Here is a 6089-nt window from a genome sequence, read left to right on the forward strand (position 1 = left end):
GGAAAGAAAAAATATTTGTTTTCTATTAAAATCCACACAGGGTGCCTGGGTGGCTCAGTTGGTTAAGCATCTGACTTCAGCTTGCATCATGATCTCACGGTTTGTGAGTTAGAGCCTTGCATCAGGCTCCATGCTGTCAGAGAGGAGCCTGCTTAGGATTCTCTCTCTCCCTTTCTCTCTTTCCCTTCCCTCACACACACGCTCTCTCTCTCTCAAAATAAAATAAAAACTGTAAAAAATAATCAAATCCACACAGATGTTGTAGAGATACTACACGGGCCTGGCTTAGTGAGACCACTGTCAGATTCGGGAATCACGGGAGAGGTGCAGAGGAGACCTCTGTCCAGGCCGGGGCAGATAGCTTCAGGAGTCTTCAGTCAGAAGTCGCTCCCTCCTTTGTCTTCCTTCGTGGAAAAGGGATTGAGATCGGGTCTAGGATGGCACAGTCTCCACAATGATAGGCTTAAGGTGTTGTGAGATCTTCAGAATAAAGGGTTGTGGGTGGAGGAAAGGATGGGAAAAGGAGGCAAACACTCCAAGGACAGTTGGGGTTCATAGAATGTCCTGCCTAGGGAGGAATGGCTGAAGTTTTGCTGTAGGGGCAAATGGCTGGTTTCTGACGGATGTTAAGAGATCCCAGACTCAAAAACTGTAGGGCCTGCTGAGTAAAACTGAGACCAGGGTTCAGTTCCTGTGTTCCTGCTGGCTTCGTCCTTCAAACATGCCCCTAAGGTTCTCTGGTTCTGCCCCTTTTGGGGAAGTTTTATTTAGCCCCACAAATGCTTCATCCCTTTTTTTTTTTTTTTTTTTTTTCCTTAGCTTCGTCTCTCAGTACAGACGCCTTCCTTTGTTTCCCAAATTTTCTTTTAATGTTGAAGTGCCTGCAGGCTGGGACTGTGGGGAAGAGTGTTTTGGGGGGTGTGCAGAGAGGGCACTGGAGCAGCTACTTGCTGTGTCTGCCCCTTTCCTGACTTCATGGGGATGAGGATAGAACCTTCCAAGGTCAGCTCACGTTGCTGTGACTGATTCCCTACCCTCTGCCTCCCTGGGTAATAGAGACACTCCCATTACACCATCCTACCTTTGCACAGTTTTAACGTGTTAACAGATCCGCCTTTAGAGGCCATTTTCCCATGAGGCTTTGTAGGAGTGCACTCTCAACTCAACCCAGGGGTCCTGGTTTTCTTTCCTTTCCTTTCCTTTCCTTTCCTTTCCTTTCCTTTCCTTTCCTTTCCTTTCCTTTCCTCTCCTTTCCTCTCCTTTCCTCTCCTTTCTTTTCCTTTCCTTTTTTAAGTTTATTTATTTTGAAAGAGAAAGACAGAGGCAGAGAGAGAGAGAGCGAGAGAGAGAATCCCAAGCAGGCTCTACACCATCAGTGCAGAGTCTGATATGGGGCTCAAATCCATGAACCGCGAGATCATGACCTAAGCCAAAATCAAGAACCGGAAACTTGGGGCGCTTGGGTGACTCAGTTGGTTAAGTGTCCAACTTCGGCTCAGGTCACGATCTTGCAGTTCATGAGTTGGAGCCCCACGTCGGGCTCTGTGCTGACAGCTCAGAGCCTGGAGTCTTCTTCAGACTCTGTCTGTCTCTCTCTCTGCCCCTCTCTACTCTTTCTCTGCCTCTCCCCTACTCTTTCTATCTAAAATAAATTTAAAAATTTTTTAAATTAAAAAAAAAGGAGTCAGACGCTCAACCTACTGAGCCACCCAGGTGGCCCTGCAGCTGCTTCCATCATCATGCCCACCTCCCCTGCCTCTGCTCCTACTTTCCACCTCGTGAAAGCACCTTTCATACCCTGACCTCAGTGATACCTCTTTCTAGACCTTGAGGTGAGAGATGGGAATTAAAGCCCTCACATGTGGCTTCTGCTGGGCCTTAGGGTGAGCCTCTCTCCAGGGAGGAAGAGAGAAAGGTGGGATGAGACTTAGGCATTTATAAGTCTTAAGGAGATCATAGATCTTAAGGAGGTCTCAGAGCCTTAGAATGCAGGAATGGTGAATCCAGGGTGCTCTTGGAGAGCTGGGATAAAGTTGGGCTCAGCTTAGGCATCCGGAGCTGCTCATAGGGGGAAGCAAGTCCCACTCTTCACCCTGACCTTGGATGATTCAAGGGCCCAGGCTCCTTAGGGCCATATGTGACCGAGAAGAATAAGCCTGAGGGAGAATTTGTAGGATAATGAATTCATAGGACAGAATTTTTTGGGTAAACGAGTGTTTGAGCTTAGAGATTCCAATTCTATGGGAGAGGATTTTGTGTGGTGGGAGGCTGATAGGTGAGAAAACTTTTGAATGTTCTAATAGCTACTGTGAAGAGGTATCTGTCTTTTGAAATGTCCACATTTTGCTGGATTTCTGTTACCACCTGTTTTAAAGCTGAATCTATACTGAAAATATTTTTTATTAATCTGGTATGTTTTAATCATAAGTGTTTTATTTGATTTGAAATAAGATGTACCCAGTTGCAGAAATAGAAAATGAATTTACTTGATTTCAGGTTAAAACAAATACATATTGCCATCTTCTGTAAATAATCATTTTTTAAGCCTTAGAAGTTATTCTCTTACAGGACATAATGGTCATATGGAGCCAGATCTGTGTCTGGGAGATAGTAACTGCACAACATGTAGCATCTATTATGATTTCTTTTCACTGTCAAACTTAGCTTTGGAAGATGAACCAGTTCTTGAAGTCCAGCTCTCATTCCAGGGCTCTTTCCTTTCTGTCCCACTGACCTTGTCCATTCTGAGTTCTCTGACGGATGTTAGGTCTTTGGAGCTGTGGTTTCTCCTGCCCCTGGGATCCTCTGTTGTTTCTGTTGAGCCAGCCAGAGATCACTTACATATGTGTGCAAGTCCCTGAACACACAGGAGCATTCTCAGTACAGGATGTACAACACCCATGTCAGTTACGCAGTCAGCAGTGGGAGCAACAACAGTGGTGCACTGAACTGGCTCAGAAGCTCTACTCACAAGTTCACTTTAGTTCCCTTTCCCCACTACAAACCCATGCATTGTATCTGGGAACTGGCAAAGGCTCATTCTTGTGTCTGTTTGTGTGCTCTAACACTAGGGGCCCAGAGTTTGAGGGGGTGGTGGGCACAGAAACATCTTTGTGTTTCAGCAATTATTTTAAGCCTTCACACCTTGACAAAAAGGTTCTTGATGTACCCAGACTTCTACTAGCTCAGTGTCTGCAATGACTCATTCTTTCACTATTTACATGAACCCAGTAAATCTTAGACAATGAATTTGCTTAAAAACTGTTTACATTCTAAAGCCAAAAACCCATTACTGGTGAAAATGAACTGTTTTTAACCCTGATTATTTATCCAACTTTTTTAATGTTTATTTATTTTGGGGAGAGAGAGAGCACAAGCAGAGAGGGGTTGAGAGGAAGATAGAGAACCCGAAGCATGCTCAGCACTATCAGCACAAAGCCCCACGAGGGGCTCCAACCCATGAACTGTGAGATAATGGCCTGAGCCAAAGTCGGACACTCAGCCGACTGAGCCACCCAGGCGCCCCTTACCCAACTTTTTTCTTTAAAAAAAATACTTGGACAGATATTCTGTTTTCCTTTTTTAAAGCTTTATTGAGGTATAATTGACATTCAGTCAACTGAACACTTTTAAAGTATACAATTTGGGGGACACCTGTGTGGCTCAGTCGGTTGAGCGTCCGACTGCGGCTCAGGTCATGATCTCACGGTTCGTGAGTTTGAGCCCCACGTCAGGCTCTGTGCTGACAGCTCAGAGCCTGGAGCCTGCTTCAGATTCTGTGTCCCCACCCCCTCCTCTGCCCCACCCCTGCTTGTGCTCTGTCTCTCTCTGTCTTTCAAAAATGAATAAACATAAAACAATTTTTTAAAAATAAAGTATACAATTTGATGAATTTTGAGGTATTAACCCAAAGGATACAAAAATGCTGATTCAAAGGGGCCCGTGCACCCCAACATTTATAGCACCACTATTGACAATAGCCAAATTATGGAAAGAACCCAAATGTCCATCAACTGATGAATGGGTAAAGAAGATGTAATATATATATAATGGAATACTACGTGGTGATGAAAAAGAATGAAATCTTGCCATTTGCAACAAAATGGATAGAACTAGAGGGTATTATGCTAAGTGAAAGAAGTCAGTTAGAGAAAGATAGATATATGATTTCACTCATATGTGGAATTTGAGAAACTCAACAGATGAACATAGGGAAGGAAAGAAAAGATAAGGTAAAAACAGAGGGGGAGGCAAACTATAAGAGACTCTTAAATACAGAGAATAAACTGAGGGTTGCTAGAGTGGAGGTGGTTGGGGGGCGAGGGTTAAATGGGTGATAGGCATTAAGGAGAGCACTTTTTGGGATGAGCACTGGGTGTCATATGTAAGAGATGAATCACTGGATTCTACTCTTGAAGCCAGGACTATACTGTATGATAATTAACTTAAATTAAAAAAAAAAGAAAAAATGGCTTCTTTTACTCAGCATAATTATTTTGAGAATTATCCACATCATGTATAAATAGTTCATTCTCTTTTTTTAATTTTTATTTTTTACATTTATTTATTTTTGAGAGATAGAGTGTGAGCGGGGGAGGGGCAGAGAGAGAGGGAGACATGGAATCGGAAGCAGCCTCCAGGCTCTGAGCTGCCAGCACAGAGCCTGACACGGGGCTTGAACCCATGAACCATGAGATCATGACCTGAGCTGAAGTCAGACACTTAACTGACTGAGCCACCCAGGCGCCCCTAGCTCATTCTTTTTATTGCTGAATAATATTTCATTATGTGGATAAATTACAATTTATTCATTTACCCATTTTGATTGTTTCCAATTTTGGCTATATTGTGAACATTCATGTACCAGTCTTTGTATGGGCATATGCTTTCAGATATCTTGGGTAAAAACATTAGGAGTGGAATGACTGGGTCTTATGATGGGTATATGTTTGACTTTCTATGAAACTACCAAATTTTTCCAAAGTGATTGTTCCATTTTTTTATACCAGCAGAGTATGAGACTTTCAGTTCCTCCACATTCTTACCAACACTTGGAATGGATAATATTTTAAATTTTAGACATTCTAATAGATGTATAGTACTATCTCATCATAGTCTTACTTTATATTTCACTAATGGGTAATGATGTTTAACATCTTTTCATTTTGCTCATATTCTTTATTGGATGTTTGTTTTCCTATTATTGAGTTTTGAGAAATCTTTATATATTTTTGATACAAGCCCTTTATCAGATATGTAATTTGCTCTCAAAATGAATGAAAGACCTAAAGGTAAGAGCTAAAATTATCAAACATAGGCACAAGCCTTTATGATCTTAGGTTAGGCAATGAAGTTCTAGATCACCAAAAGCACAACAAATAAGAGGGAAAAAATGACAAAATGGATTTAATAAACACTTAAAGCTATTGTGCTTCAAAAGACACCATTAAGAAAGTGAAAGTAAAAGATTACCTCTTATTACATGTATTTATTCACTTTTACCTTTGAACTATACTTTGATCTGGAGCTCTAACTTCATGTGTACATCTAAACCTGACCTTGGTCATGGACCTTAGGTCTGCACATGTATGTTGTGCATGCACCTTGGACCTGAATTTGTCCAGTTCCTTGGAAACAATCGTAAGCTAGAAATTGTAAGTGGATGTGAACCTTCTACTCAGACCTTGGAATTTGTCCTGGACTTAGACCCTGGGCCTTGGACAATATTTAGATACTGGATTCCAACCTTATAATTCAGTTCTTGACCTTTATTTTCCCAGAATCTTGGACCTGAGTTTATATCTAGACCTTGGTCACGGACCTGGACCTTAGACATTGATTTGGAGCGTGAGTGTTATATGGTAGGGCTGTCGTAACAAAGTACCACAAACTGGGTCACTTAACCAACAGAAAGTTATGTCTTACAGTTCTGGAAGCTAGAAGTTCAAGATAAGATGTTGGCAGGGTTGATTCCTTCTGAGGGCTGGGAGGGAGAAATGCATTTCATACTTCTCTTCTGGCTTTTGGTGTTTTTCTGACAATCTTTAGCATTCTTTGGTTTGTAGACGAATTGCCCCAATATCTGTCTT

The sequence above is a fragment of the Lynx canadensis genome, chromosome A2, assembly GCF_007474595.2.
Source record: "Lynx canadensis isolate LIC74 chromosome A2, mLynCan4.pri.v2, whole genome shotgun sequence".
In the NCBI taxonomy this organism is placed as follows: Eukaryota; Metazoa; Chordata; class Mammalia; order Carnivora; family Felidae; genus Lynx; species Lynx canadensis.